This window comes from Centroberyx gerrardi, chromosome 18 (assembly GCF_048128805.1).
Source record: "Centroberyx gerrardi isolate f3 chromosome 18, fCenGer3.hap1.cur.20231027, whole genome shotgun sequence".
Taxonomy (NCBI): domain Eukaryota; kingdom Metazoa; phylum Chordata; class Actinopteri; order Beryciformes; family Berycidae; genus Centroberyx; species Centroberyx gerrardi.
In genome coordinates this window covers 90,605-107,311 of record NC_136014.1, presented here as the reverse complement: position 1 = coordinate 107,311, position 16,707 = coordinate 90,605, and positions in this window count along the sequence as shown.

Below are 16,707 nucleotides of genomic sequence, written 5' to 3'. Positions count from 1 at the left end.
GCTGAGCTGACTACAGTGTAGTTTTACATGACCTCTGACTGGCTGAGCTGACTGCAGGTTAGTGTTACATGGCTTCTGATTGGTTGAACTCACTACAGGCTTGTTTTATATGACTGCTGATTGGCTGCGCTGACTAAAGGCTAGTGTTACACGACTGCTTATTGGCTGAGCTGACTACAGGCAGGTGTTACATGACTTCTGATAGGCTGAGCTGACTACAGTCTAGTGTTACATGACTGCTGATTGGTTGAACTCACTACAGGCTTGTTTTATATGACTGCTGATTGGCTGCGCTGACTAAAGGCTAGTGTTACACGACTGCTGATTGGCTGAGCTGACTACAGGCTAGTGTTACATGGCTGCTAATTGGGTGAACTGACTACATGCTAGTGTTACATGACTTCTGATTGGCTGAGCTGGCTACAGTCTAGTGTTACATGGCTGCTGACTGGCTGAGCTGACTACAGTCTATTGTTACATGTCTTCTGATTGGCTGAGCTGATTACATTTGACTGTTACATGGCTGCTGATTGGCTGAGATTACTATAGTGTAGTTTTACATGACTGCTGATTGGCTGAGCTGACTACATTTGAGTGTTACATGGCTGCTGATTGGCTGAGCTGACTACAGTGTAGTTTTACATGACTGCTTATTGGCTGAGCTGACTACAGGCAGGTGTTACATGACTTGCGATTGGCTGAGCTGACGACAGGCTAGCATTACTTTTCTTCTGATTGGCTGAGCTGACTACAGGCTAGTGTTACTTTTATTCTGATTGGCTGAGCTGACTACATTTGACTGTTACATAGCTGCTGACTGGCTGAGCTGACTACAGTCTATTGTTACATGTCTTCTGATTGGCTGAGCTGACTACATTTGACTGTTACATGGCTGCTGATTGGCTGAGATTACTATAGTGTAGTTTTACATGACTGCTGATTGGCTGAGCTGACTACATTTGAGTGTTACATGGCTGCTGATTGGCTGAGCTGACTACATTTGAGTGTTATATGGCTGCTGATTGGCTGAGCTGACTACAGTGTAGTTTTTCATGACTGCTGATTGGCTGAGCTGACTACAGGCAGGTGTTACATGACTTCTGATAGGCTGAGCTGACTACAGTCTAGTGTTACATGACTGCTGATTGGCTGAGCTGACTACATTTGAGTGTTACATGGCTGCTGATTGGCTGAGCTGACTACATTTGAGTGTTACATGGCTGCTGATTGGCTGAGCTGACTACAGGCAAGTGTTACATGGCTTCTGATTGGTTGAACTCACTACAGGCTTGTTTTATATGACTGCTGATTGGCTGCGCTGACTAAAGGCTAGTGTTACACGACTGCTGATTGGCTGAGCTGACTACAGGCTAGTGTTACATGACCTCTGACTGGCTGAGCTGACTGCAGGTTAGTGTTACATGGCTTCTGATTGGTTGAACTCACTACAGGCTTGTTTTATATGACTGCTGATTGGCTGCGCTGACTAAAGGCTAGTGTTACACGACTGCTGATTGGCTGAGCTGACTACAGGCAGGTGTTACATGACTTCTGATAGGCTGAGCTGACTACAGTCTAGTGTTACATGACTGCTGATTGGTTGAACTCACTACAGGCTTGTTTTATATGACTGCTGATTGGCTGCGCTGACTAAAGGCTAGTGTTACACGACTGCTGATTGGCTGAGCTGACTACAGGCTAGTGTTACATGGCTGCTAATTGGGTGAACTGACTACATGCTAGTGTTACATGACTTCTGATTGGCTGAGCTGATTACATTTGACTGTTACATGGCTGCTGATTGGCTGAGATTACTATAGTGTAGTTTTACATGACTGCTGATTGGCTGAGCTGACTACATTTGAGTGTTACATGGCTGCTGATTGGCTGAGCTGACTACAGTGTAGTTTTACATGACTGCTTATTGGCTGAGCTGACTACAGGCAGGTGTTACATGACTTGTGATTGGCTGAGCTGACGACAGGCTAGCATTACTTTTCTTCTGATTGGCTGAGCTGACTACAGGCTAGTGTTACTTTTATTCTGATTGGCTGAGCTGACTACATTTGACTGTTACATAGCTGCTGACTGGCTGAGCTGACTACAGTCTATTGTTACATGTCTTCTGATTGGCTGAGCTGACTACATTTGACTGTTACATGGCTGCTGATTGGCTGAGATTACTATAGTGTAGTTTTACATGACTGCTGATTGGCTGAGCTGACTACATTTGAGTGTTACATGGCTGCTGATTGGCTGAGCTGACTACATTTGAGTGTTATATGGCTGCTGATTGGCTGAGCTGACTACAGTGTAGTTTTTCATGACTGCTGATTGGCTGAGCTGACTACAGGCAGGTGTTACATGACTTCTGATAGGCTGAGCTGACTACAGTCTAGTGTTACATGACTGCTGATTGGCTGAGCTGACTACATTTGAGTGTTACATGGCTGCTGATTGGCTGAGCTGACTACATTTGAGTGTTACATGGCTGCTGATTGGCTGAGCTGACTACAGGCAAGTGTTACATGGCTTCTGATTGGTTGAACTCACTACAGGCTTGTTTTATATGACTGCTGATTGGCTGCGCTGACTAAGGGCTAGTGTTACACGACTGCTGATTGGCTGAGCTGACTACAGGCTAGTGTTACATGACCTCTGACTGGCTGAGCTGACTGCAGGTTAGTGTTACATGGCTTCTGATTGGTTGAACTCACTACAGGCTTGTTTTATATGACTGCTGATTGGCTGCGCTGACTAAAGGCTAGTGTTACACGACTGCTGATTGGCTGAGCTGACTACAGGCAGGTGTTACATGACTTCTGATAGGCTGAGCTGACTACAGTCTAGTGTTACATGACTGCTGATTGGTTGAACTCACTACAGGCTTGTTTTATATGACTGCTGATTGGCTGCGCTGACTAAAGGCTAGTGTTACACGACTGCTGATTGCCTGAGCTGACTACAGGCTAGTGTTACATGGCTGCTAATTGGGTGAACTGACTACATGCTAGTGTTACATGACTTCTGATTGGCTGAGCTGATTACATTTGACTGTTACATGGCTGCTGATTGGCTGAGATTACTATAGTGTAGTTTTACATGACTGCTGATTGGCTGAGCTGACTACATTTGAGTGTTACATGGCTGCTGATTGGCTGAGCTGACTACAGTGTAGTTTTACATGACTGCTTATTGGCTGAGCTGACTACAGGCAGGTGTTACATGACTTGTGATTGGCTGAGCTGACGACAGGCTAGCATTACTTTTCTTCTGATTGGCTGAGCTGACTACAGGCTAGTGTTACTTTTATTCTGATTGGCTGAGCTGACTACATTTGACTGTTACATAGCTGCTGACTGGCTGAGCTGACTACAGTCTATTGTTACATGTCTTCTGATTGGCTGAGCTGACTACATTTGACTGTTACATGGCTGCTGATTGGCTGAGATTACTATAGTGTAGTTTTACATGACTGCTGATTGGCTGAGCTGACTACATTTGAGTGTTACATGGCTGCTGATTGGCTGAGCTGACTACATTTGAGTGTTATATGGCTGCTGATTGGCTGAGCTGACTACAGTGTAGTTTTTCATGACTGCTGATTGGCTGCGCTGACTAAAGGCTAGTGTTACACGACTGCTGATTGGCTGAGCTGACTACAGGCAGGTGTTACATGACTTCTGATAGGCTGAGCTGACTACAGTCTAGTGTTACATGACTGCTGATTGGTTGAACTCACTACAGGCTTGTTTTATATGACTGCTGATTGGCTGCGCTGACTAAAGGCTAGTGTTACACGACTGCTGATTGCCTGAGCTGACTACAGGCTAGTGTTACATGGCTGCTAATTGGGTGAACTGACTACATGCTAGTGTTACATGACTTCTGATTGGCTGAGCTGATTACATTTGACTGTTACATGGCTGCTGATTGGCTGAGATTACTATAGTGTAGTTTTACATGACTGCTGATTGGCTGAGCTGACTACATTTGAGTGTTACATGGCTGCTGATTGGCTGAGCTGACTACAGTGTAGTTTTACATGACTGCTTATTGGCTGAGCTGACTACATTCAGGTGTTACATGACTTGTGATTGGCTGAGCTGACGACAGGCTAGCATTACTTTTCTTCTGATTGGCTGAGCTGACTACAGGCTAGTGTTACTTTTATTCTGATTGGCTGAGCTGACTACATTTGACTGTTACATAGCTGCTGACTGGCTGAGCTGACTACAGTCTATTGTTACATGTCTTCTGATTGGCTGAGCTGACTACATTTGACTGTTACATGGCTGCTGATTGGCTGAGATTACTATAGTGTAGTTTTACATGACTGCTGATTGGCTGAGCTGACTACATTTGAGTGTTACATGGCTGCTGATTGGCTGAGCTGACTACATTTGAGTGTTATATGGCTGCTGATTGGCTGAGCTGACTACAGTGTAGTTTTTCATGACTGCTGATTGGCTGAGCTGACTACAGTGTAGTTTTACATGACTGCTTATTGGCTGAGCTGACTACAGGCAGGTGTTACATGACTTGTGATTGGCTGAGCTGACGACAGGCTAGCATTACTTTTCTTCTGATTGGCTGAGCTGACTACAGGCTAGTGTTACTTTTATTCTGATTGGCTGAGCTGACTACATTTGACTGTTACATAGCTGCTGACTGGCTGAGCTGACTACAGTCTATTGTTACATGTCTTCTGATTGGCTGAGCTGACTACATTTGACTGTTACATGGCTGCTGATTGGCTGAGATTACTATAGTGTAGTTTTACATGACTGCTGATTGGCTGAGCTGACTACATTTGAGTGTTACATGGCTGCTGATTGGCTGAGCTGACTACATTTGAGTGTTATATGGCTGCTGATTGGCTGAGCTGACTACAGTGTAGTTTTTCATGACTGCTGATTGGCTGAGCTGACTACAGGCAGGTGTTACATGACTTCTGATAGGCTGAGCTGACTACAGTCTAGTGTTACATGACTGCTGATTGGCTGAGCTGACTACATTTGAGTGTTACATGGCTGCTGATTGGCTGAGCTGACTACATTTGAGTGTTACATGGCTGCTGATTGGCTGAGCTGACTACAGGCAAGTGTTACATGGCTTCTGATTGGTTGAACTCACTACAGGCTTGTTTTATATGACTGCTGATTGGCTGCGCTGACTAAGGGCTAGTGTTACACGACTGCTGATTGGCTGAGCTGACTACAGGCTAGTGTTACATGACCTCTGACTGGCTGAGCTGACTGCAGGTTAGTGTTACATGGCTTCTGATTGGTTGAACTCACTACAGGCTTGTTTTATATGACTGCTGATTGGCTGCGCTGACTAAAGGCTAGTGTTACACGACTGCTGATTGGCTGAGCTGACTACAGGCAGGTGTTACATGACTTCTGATAGGCTGAGCTGACTACAGTCTAGTGTTACATGACTGCTGATTGGTTGAACTCACTACAGGCTTGTTTTATATGACTGCTGATTGGCTGCGCTGACTAAAGGCTAGTGTTACACGACTGCTGATTGGCTGAGCTGACTACAGGCTAGTGTTACATGGCTGCTAATTGGGTGAACTGACTACATGCTAGTGTTACATGACTTCTGATTGGCTGAGCTGATTACATTTGACTGTTACATGGCTGCTGATTGGCTGAGATTACTATAGTGTAGTTTTACATGACTGCTGATTGGCTGAGCTGACTACATTTGAGTGTTACATGGCTGCTGATTGGCTGAGCTGACTACAGTGTAGTTTTACATGACTGCTTATTGGCTGAGCTGACTACAGGCAGGTGTTACATGACTTGTGATTGGCTGAGCTGACGACAGGCTAGCATTACTTTTCTTCTGATTGGCTGAGCTGACTACAGGCTAGTGTTACTTTTATTCTGATTGGCTGAGCTGACTACATTTGACTGTTACATAGCTGCTGACTGGCTGAGCTGACTACAGTCTATTGTTACATGTCTTCTGATTGGCTGAGCTGACTACATTTGACTGTTACATGGCTGCTGATTGGCTGAGATTACTATAGTGTAGTTTTACATGACTGCTGATTGGCTGAGCTGACTACATTTGAGTGTTACATGGCTGCTGATTGGCTGAGCTGACTACATTTGAGTGTTATATGGCTGCTGATTGGCTGAGCTGACTACAGTGTAGTTTTTCATGACTGCTGATTGGCTGAGCTGACTACAGGCAGGTGTTACATGACTTCTGATAGGCTGAGCTGACTACAGTCTAGTGTTACATGACTGCTGATTGGCTGAGCTGACTACATTTGAGTGTTACATGGCTGCTGATTGGCTGAGCTGACTACATTTGAGTGTTACATGGCTGCTGATTGGCTGAGCTGACTACAGGCAAGTGTTACATGGCTTCTGATTGGTTGAACTCACTACAGGCTTGTTTTATATGACTGCTGATTGGCTGCGCTGACTAAGGGCTAGTGTTACACGACTGCTGATTGGCTGAGCTGACTACAGGCTAGTGTTACATGACCTCTGACTGGCTGAGCTGACTGCAGGTTAGTGTTACATGGCTTCTGATTGGTTGAACTCACTACAGGCTTGTTTTATATGACTGCTGATTGGCTGCGCTGACTAAAGGCTAGTGTTACACGACTGCTGATTGGCTGAGCTGACTACAGGCAGGTGTTACATGACTTCTGATAGGCTGAGCTGACTACAGTCTAGTGTTACATGACTGCTGATTGGTTGAACTCACTACAGGCTTGTTTTATATGACTGCTGATTGGCTGCGCTGACTAAAGGCTAGTGTTACACGACTGCTGATTGGCTGAGCTGACTACAGGCTAGTGTTACATGGCTGCTAATTGGGTGAACTGACTACATGCTAGTGTTACATGACTTCTTATTGGCTGAGCTGGCTACAGTCTAGTGTTACATGGCTGCTGACTGGCTGAGCTGACTACAGTCTATTGTTACATGTCTTCTGATTGGCTGAGCTGATTACATTTGACTGTTACATGGCTGCTGATTGGCTGAGATTACTATAGTGTAGTTTTACATGACTGCTGATTGGCTGAGCTGACTACATTTGAGTGTTACATGGCTGCTGATTGGCTGAGCTGACTACAGTGTAGTTTTACATGACTGCTTATTGGCTGAGCTGACTACAGGCAGGTGTTACATGACTTGCGATTGGCTGAGCTGACTATATTTGAGTGTTACATGGCTGCTGATTGGAAAAGCTGACTTCAATGTAGTTTTACATGACTGCTGATTGGCTGGGCTGACTACAGTCTGGTGTTACATGACTGCTGATTGGCTGAGCTGACTAAATTTGAGTGTTACATGACTTCTGATTGGCTGAACTGACTACAGGCTAGTGTTCCACGGCTGCTGATTGGCTGAGCTGAATACAGTATAGTGTTACACGACTGCTGATTGGCTGAGCTGACTACAGGCAGATGTTACATGACTTCTGATTGGCTGTACTGACTACAGGGAAGTATTACATGGCTGCTGATTGGCTGAGATGACTAATATTGAGTGTTACATGACTTCTGATTGGCTGAGATGACTACATTTGAGTGTTACATGACCTCTGGTTTGCTGACCTTAATACAGTCTAGTGTTACATGACTTATGATTGGCTGAGCTGATTACAGGCTAGTGTTACATGGCTGCTGATTGTTTTAACTCACTACAGGCTAGTGTTATATGACTTCTGATTGGCTGAGCTGAGGACAGGCGAGTGTTACATTACTGCTGATTGGCTGTGCTGATGACAGGCTAGTGTCACAAGATTGCTGTTTGGGTGAGCTGACTACAGGCTAGTGTTACATGGCTGCTGATTGGCTGACCTTAATACAGTTTAGTGTTACATGACTTATGATTGGCTGAGCTGACTACAGGCTAGTGTTACATGTCTGCTGATTGTTTTAACTCACTACAGGCTAGTGTTATATGACTTCTGATTGGCTGAGCTGAGGACAGGCGAGTGTTACATTACTGCTGATTGGCTGTGCTGATGACAGGCTAGTGTCACAAGATTGCTGTTTGGCTGAGCTGACTACAGGCTAGTGTTACATGACTTCTGATTGGCTGAGCTGACTACAGCCGCCGCTGCAAAATGCAATTACACGACTCTGCAGAGGGCTTTTAATTTGACACGACTGATACAGAAAGTGGCGACACCCGGCTGAGGCAAGAGTGAGAGAGAGAGAGAATAGAAAAAGAAATAGGAGGGAAAGGTAGATTTAACTAGCTAACGTTAAGTTAGATAGATTTTACATTCACAATGTATTCTCTATTGATGTTTATGGCCAACTAATTATTATTAATATTAATAATATATCGTGAAATAATGTTCCAGCTAACGTTAACTAGATAGGTAACGTTAACGTTAACGTTAGCGAACTCATTGAATCATAATACCGGTAACTTAACGTTACTTCAATAAACGTCGGTAAAATAATTGCCAATGATGTTTATTTAAGCTATGTATTAAAATATTCCTGATGGCATTTTCAGATGAGTTTGTTAAAATATTTCTCCAAGAAGAGAAAGATGCCTGACGTCGATGAGGAAGATAGTCAGGTAACTTACTTTAGCTAGGGAGGGGCTCAAGGTTCTTAGCTATGCCCCGAAGTTTTGAAGGGAAAGAAATGCCTTCTGGTTCTAAAATATGTAACGTTAGTGGTGGCTACTACAATATTTTAATGTTCCACTGGTTGTGTGATCAAATATTTGTGATGTGAGAGAATTATCTAACGTTACTCATTCTCAAATGTAACCTTATTAGACAAGTAGACAGGCAGGATTAGTGGAGGCGAGTGGAGCAGGAGAGCAGAGTGGAGCAGGAGAGAGGGCAGAAAGAGAGGAGAGTGGAGGAGGAGAGGAGAGAGGAGCAGGAGAGCAGTGTGGAGCAGGAGAGAGGGCAGAAAGAGAGGAGAGTGGAGGAGGAGAGGAGCAGGAGAGCAGTGTGGAGCAGGAGAGAGGGCAGAAAGAGGAGAGTGGAGGAGGAGAGGAGAGAGGAGAGAAAACGAAGACTAAGCACAGGCTATCAGGCTGGGACCCTAAATGGGTAGACAAAACAAGGTTCCACCCATGGCTCTACCACACTGATCATGGTGAGTATTCAGCATTACACCATATCATGCAAGTCAGTGTATTTCAATATAATATTGTATGAACAATGACCAATAATGCCACTTTACTCTGTCCCTACAGGAATATTCTGCCGCTTATGTCGGCAACATAAGCAGGCACCAAAGAGAGGAGGGGCCAAGCGGCCATTCATCGAGACAGGCTGCCAACTCTACCGAGTTGACTATTTAGATAAGCATATGACGACGGAGCACCACAAACAGAGTGTGAAGTCACATGCCTTACTGGCACAAGGTGAAGTTCCTTCAATTAGATAGGACGTTATTTTAATTGATAAAGATGTCTCAGGTATAACCTGCTTTTTGTTGCAATAACCATCAAAGATAACAGATTTGTACCTGCTTTGCATAGGTTCTTCAGTTCTGGTTGCCTTTGACCCGGTCATAACTTTAGAGCATGAGGCAATCATGGGGGGGTTCAAATGCCTCTACTACTTAACGAAGAGAGAGCAAGCACACCATCCAAATTATCCAGCTCTTCTCGATCTAGCTGAGTTGCTGGGGTGTGACTATTTTAAAAAGCTGAAGGTAAATAATTATCATGCTACTGTGTTATTGTTCATATTTGCATTTCATCACTGCAAATCAGCTCACCTCAAAATCTCATAATATTCAATCTATATTTAATCTCATTTACTTATAGATCGGAAAAAAGACCAACTACCGGTCTCATTTAATAATTGATGACATGTTGGAGATTTTGGCCACAGTGGTTGAGGAGCCAATCCTCCAAGACATCCACTCCTCTGTGGCTATCGGGCTGGAGGTGGATGAAAGCACAGATGTCTCTGTGAAGAAGCAGCTGGATCTGCATGTCCGGTATTATTCAATTGAGAGGACAACGATTAATGACTGAATTGGAGTAATACGTCTATGTTTAAGATGTCTTTTTTATGTTTTTCAGATATATGGACAATGAAGGGCAGCTCTTCAGCCAGTTCCTCGACCTGGTGAATGTCGCTGATGGGAAGGCAGCTACTGTCGTGGCAGCTATAAAGGAAGTGCTGCACAAAAAGAAAGTTCCAACCCAAAAGCTCTATGGATTAGGAACGGATGGAGCTGCTGTAATGACTGGTATGAACTCGCAACATAAGCAAGTAGAATTAATTGGGGGTTTTTTTTACTGCATGTTTTTGTTTTTAGTTGCTCAGTCAAAGACCTGAACATGAATTGGTTACTGCATGTCTTGATTTGATTTTTTTTTTTTCTTTTCTTGTAACAGGGAGGTTGAATGGTGTAGCGAAGCAGCTGCAGGATGACTTCCCCTGGTTGCTGCCAGTTGCGTGTGCTGCCCATCGCCTCGCCCTGGCATGTAGGGATGCCTCATCTGAGGTTCCCTATATGGCTACCTTCAGGGACCACTTGCAGCAGCTCCATCTCTATTTTCACAACAGCGCTGTTCTGAAAGCTGCAGCAGAGTCCTTGGGCCTTGAGGACTTAAAAGTGAAGGTGAGATCACAGAAAAACATACTTGTAGCATTTAACAGCAATTCTGGCCATTATTGTGTACTACAGATGCACTTTCTGTGTTATTATTCATCTTTTATCTCATGACTGAAATATTTTTCAGCAAGTGAAGGACACGCGCTGGCTGTCTCAGCACCTGGCAGTCATCACTTTGCAAAGGAACCTCAGTGCAGTCCTGGCTGCCTTGGCTGAGGAGACTGAGGTCAATAAGTGCCCAGTAGCCAAGGGCCTGTATGGATTCTGCTGCACCTACCGCTTTGTCGCAGCAGTCTATCTGCAGGCTGATGTACTGCCGCATCTTGCTCGACTGTCCAAGATTTTTCAGAAAGAAAATGTTAACTTCCTGGCCATCAAAGAGCAGGTACATTCTAAGAATTTATCACTTTTAACATGTTTCTCTCATAATTTTAAAGTAATAGAACCAATCGTAGCCTATTCAGTCATTACTGATTGCATTCAAGAAAAAAGCTAAGCATTGTGTGACTGCCTTTATTAGGTCCCAGTGACAATGGCATGCCTGAGGACCATCAGAGATGCAGGTGATGCACAGCCCCCTTGCTCATTCTTGGCCCGGCTCCATGATGACCTGCATGACCCTGCGGGATTAGGTGCCTTTAACATCACCCATGAGGAGGAGAGGGAGAGGAGAGGCAGAGGCCAGGTGGAGCAGAGGGAGGTGGGGAGGTAGGGAGGTGTTCTGGTCCCGGTTCAGGACACAGGTACATTTGTTTTGGATGGCTGTGAAGTAAGTACTATAATCAGTCTGGGAAAACAAAACAAAATAACGGGTAGCCATGCCTTGAGCTCCAGAGGAAACAGCATGGCATTCTATTTGTTTATAAAGCTTTAATTGCAAAACTTCCACTAACGGGTAGCCATGCCTTGAGCTCCAGAGGAAACAGCATGGCATTCTATTTGTTTATAAAGCTTTAATTGCAAAACTTCCACTATATCAATCCAAACTCATCTCTATTAGCTCATCTGGTTATATCCCTGTGGAAATAAAGGTTTCTATCAATCAATCAATCAATCAAACTAGTTACTCATTTTCTTTTTTGTGCCATGTTTAGGTAATGGGGCCTTATCTGGATGGCCTCCAGGACAGCCTGGACAGAAGGTTCCAGAACCTGGACATCATGGGAGCCTTTCACGTGCTGGGACCCCAAGCGGCCAAGGAGGATAATGGGTCAAAGAGGCATTATGTATGAATAAATATGTTGTTGTAAATATGTAAATATGTCAATAAATATGTTCTAAAGTTTGTTTTGCAGTCAAGTGTCACTTTATTTCATATTTTTTAAGTGATATTCACTCCGACCGCTGGCGTACTACGCGCGCGCACCACCCAGGTACAACAAAACCCTTTCCCCCCGCTGCTAAAAAAAATCCTAGCGGAAACACTGGACTATATTTGAGTGTTACATGGCTGCTGATTGGAAGAGCTGACTACAGTTTGGTGTTACATGACTGCTGATTGGCTGAGCTGACTAAATTTGAGTGTTACATGACTTCTGATTGGCTGAGCTGACTACAGGCTAGTGTTACACGGCTGCTGATTGGCTGAGCTGACTACAGGCTAGTGTTACATGATTTCTGATTGGCTGAGCCGACTACATTTGAGTGTTACATGGCTGCTGATTGGCTGAGCTGAATACAGTATAGTGTTACACGACTGCTGATTGGCTGAGCTGACTACATTTGAGTGTTACATGGCTGCTTATTGGCTGAGCTGACTACAGGCTAGTGTTACATGACTGCTTATTGGCTGAGCTGACTACAGGCAGGTGTTACATGACTTCTGATTTGCTGAGCTGACGACAGGCTAGCATTACTTTTCTTCTGATTGGCTGAGCTGAGTACAGGCTAGTGTTACTTTTATTCTGATTGGCTGAGCTGACTACATTTGACTGTTACATGGCTGCTGATTGGCTGAAATGACTACAGGCTAGTGTTACATGACGTCGGATTGGCTGAGCTGGCTACAGTCTAGTGTTACATGGCTGCTGACTGGCTGAGCTGACTACAGTCTAGTGTTACATGTCTTCTGATTGGCTGAGCTGACTACATTTGACTGTTACATGGCTGCTGATTGGCTGAGATTACTATAGTGTAGTTTTACATGACTGCTGATTGGCTGAGTTGGCTACATTTGTGCGTTACATGGCTGCTGATTGGCTGAGCTGACTACAGTGTAGTTTTACATGGCTACTGATTGGCTGAGCTGACTAAATTTGAGTGTTACATGACTTCTGATGCCTGAGCTAACTACAGGCTAGTGTTACACGGCTGCTGATTGGCTGAGCTGACTACAGTCTCGTGTTACATGACTGCTGATTGGCTGAGCTGACTACATGCTTGTGTTACAGGACTTCTGATTGGATGAGCTGTCTACAGGCTAGTGTTACCTGACTTCTGATTGGCTGAGATGACTACATTTGAGTGTTACATGACTTCTGGTTGGCTGAGCCGACTACATTTGAGTGTTACATGGCTGCTGATTGGCTGACCTTAATACAGTCTAGTGTTACATGACTTATGATTGGCTGAGTTGATTACAGGCTAGTGTTACATGGCTGCTGATTGGCTGACCTTAATACAGTCTAGTGTTACATGACTTATGATTGGCTGAGTTGATTACAGGCTAGTGTTACATGGCTGCTGATAGGTTGAACTCACTACAGGCTAGTGTTATATGATTTGTGATTGGCTGAGCTGAGGACAGGCGAGTGTTACATTACTGCTGATTGGCTGTGCTGATGATAGGCTAGTGTTACAAGATTGCTGATTGGCTGAGCTGAGGACAGGCTAGTGTTACATGGCTGCTGATTGGCTGAGATGACTACATTTGAGTGTTACATGTTTGCTGATTGGCTTATCTGACTACAGGCAAGTGTTACATGACTTCTGATTGCCTGAGCTGACTATATTTGAGTGTTACATCGCTGCTGATTGGAAGAGCTGACTTCAATGTAGTTTTACATGACTGCTGATTGGCTGAGCTGACTACAGGCATGTATTACATGACTTCTGATTCACTACCCTGACTACATTTGAGTGTTACATGGCTGCTGATTGGCTGGGCTGACTACAGTCTGGTGTTACATGACTGCTGATTGGCTGAGCTGACTACATTTGAGTGTTACATGGCTGCTGATTGGCTGAGCTGACTAATTTTGGGTGATACATTACTTCTGATGCCTGAGCTAACTACAGGCTAGTGTTACACGGCTGCTGATTGGCTGAGCTGACTACAGTCTAGTGTTACATGACTGCTGATTGGCTGAGCTGGCTACAGTCTAGTGTCACATGGCTGCTGACTGGGTGAGCTGACTACAGTCTAGTGTTACATGGCTGCTGATTGGCTGAGCTGACTACATTTGAGTGTTACATGGCTGCTGATTGGCTGAGCTGACTACATTTGAGTGTTACATGGCTGCTGATTGGCAGAGCTGACTACAGGCAGGTATTACATGACTTCTGATTTACTAACCTGACTACATTTGAGTGTTACATGGCTGCTGATTGGCTGGGCTGACTACAGTCTGGTGTTACATGACTGCTGATTGGCTGAGCTGACTAAATTTCACATTCCGTCGTCGATTACCGTAATTATCATAATGCATTGCAGTAACAAAAAAACGGCTACCTAACGTACCCCAACAGAAGCAGATCAGAAAATCAAACTTCATACTAAAATATGAGCAAATATACTTATCAAACAGAGGGAATTAGAAATAAAGGCCTGTCTCTAATATAAGCCTGCTTCCAATGAAGGCCTGGAACCCTCTGCAGTTGAGGTAAATAAAGGCCCGGGCCAATATTAGAGGAAATACGGTAGTTACAGATACAATATTTTACATCCATTTTACCGTTACCATTGAGTGAATTTTATTTTTTGGCACTTGAGTTCGCTGGTGTTTATGCAGCAGCTGTCCACAGGAAGTGCCCCAAAAGTGACCTCAAACTTCAAAAGGTCACCAATGTTAAGTCAATGAAGGCCTTCTCATCAACTTTACTGAGGCCTTTTCAGCCATACAATGTCCGATTGACTTGCAACCACTTTTGCCTGAAAGCTGGCATCCCACCGAACGTGTGAGTGCAATGATGTCCTTCTAGGACCACAGGAAGTGCCCCAAAAGTTACCCCAAAGTTCAAAAGGTCACCAATGTATGAGGAACAACTTTTCTGAGGCCTTTTCAGCCATGCAAGGCCCAATTGACTTGCAACCAATTTTGCCTGATAGCTGGCGTCCCACCGAAAGTGTGAGTTCAATGTTGTCATTCTAGGACCACAGGAAGTGCCCCAAAAGTGACCTCAAATTCAAAAGGTCACCAATGTTAAGTCAATGAAGGCCTTCTCATCAACTTTACTGAGGCCTTTTCAGCCATACAAGGTCCGATTGACTTGCAACCACTTTTGCCTGAAAGCTGGCATCACACCGAAGGTGTGAGTGCAATTTTGTCCTTCTAGGTCCACAGGAAGTGCCCCAAAAGTGACCCCAAAGTTCAAAAGGTGGCCAATGTATGAGGAACAAATTTACTGAGGCCTTTTCAGCCATGCAAGTCCCGATTGACTTGCAACCACTTTTGCCTTATAGCTGGCGTCCCACCGAACGTGTGAGTTCAAGTTTGTCCTTCTAGGACCACAGGAAGTGCCCCAAAAGTGACCCCAAAGTTCAAAAGGTCACAAATGTTAAGTCAATGAAGGCCTTCTCATCAACTTTACTGAGGCCTTTTCAGCCATGCAATGTCCCACTTTAATTGCAGTTTGGATGGAGAAACAGTGTTTTATCTGCCAAAATGCTGTTTTGTGGTGGAATCACTGTTTTATGTGGCAAAATGCTGTTTCAGGCTGGAAACAGCGTTTTTTGCGTTTAAAAGCAGTTTGGAGGCAGAATCACTGTTTTATGTGGCAAAATGCTGTTTCGGGCTGGAAACAGCGTTTTTTGCCGTTAAAGGCTGTTTGGATGGAGAAACAGTGTTTTATCTGCCAAAATGCTGTTTATAGGTGGAATCACTGTTTTATGTGGCAAAATGCTGTTTCTGGCTGGAAACAGCGTTTTTTGCCTCTAAAGGTTGTTTAGAGGTCAGAATCACTGTTTTATGTGGCAAAACACTGTTTTAGGCTGGAAACAGCGTTTTTTGCCGTTAAAGGCTGTTTGGATGGAGAAACAGTGTTTTATCTGCCAAAATGCTGTTTATAGGTGGAATCACTGTTTTATGTGGCAAAATGCTGTTTGGAGAGAGAAACACTGTTTTATGTGGCAAAATGCTGTTTGGAGAGAGAAACACTATTTTATGTGGCAAAATGCTGTTTTGTGGTGGAATCACTGTTTTATGTGGCAAAACGCTGTTTTGGGCTGCAAACAGCGTTTTTTGCCGTTAAAGGCTGTTTGGATGGAGAAACAGTGTTTTATCTGCCAAAATGCTGTTTATAGGTGGATTCACTGTTTTATGTGGCAAAATGCTGTTTCTGGCTGGAAACAGCGTTTTTTGCCTCTAAAGGTTGTTTAGAGGTCAGAATCACTGTTTTATGTGGCAAAACACTGTTTTAGGCTGGAAACAGCGTTTTTTGCCGTTAAAGGCTGTTTGGATGGAGAAACAGTGTTTTATCTGCCAAAATGCTGTTTATAGGTGGAATCACTGTTTTATGTGGCAAAATGCTGTTTGGAGAGAGAAACACTATTTTATGTGGCAAAATGCTGTTTTGTGGTGGAATCACTGTTTTATGTGGCAAAACGCTGTTTTGGGCTGGAAACAGCGTTTTTTGCCGTTAAAGGCTGTTTGGATGGAGAAACAGTGTTTTATCTGCCAAAATGCTGTTTATAGGTGGATTCACTGTTTTATGTGGCAAAATGCTGTTTCTGGCTGGAACAGCGTTTTTTGCCTCTAAAGGTTGTTTAGAGGTCAGAATCACTGTTTTATGTGGCAAAATGCTGTTTCTGGCTGGAAACAGTGTTTTTTGCCTCTAAAGGTTGTTTAGAGGTCAGAATCACTGTTTTATGTGGCAAAACACTGTTTTAGGCTGGAAACAGCGTTTTTTGCCGTTAAAGACTGTTTGGATGGAGAAACAGTGTTTTATCTGCCAAAATGCTGTTT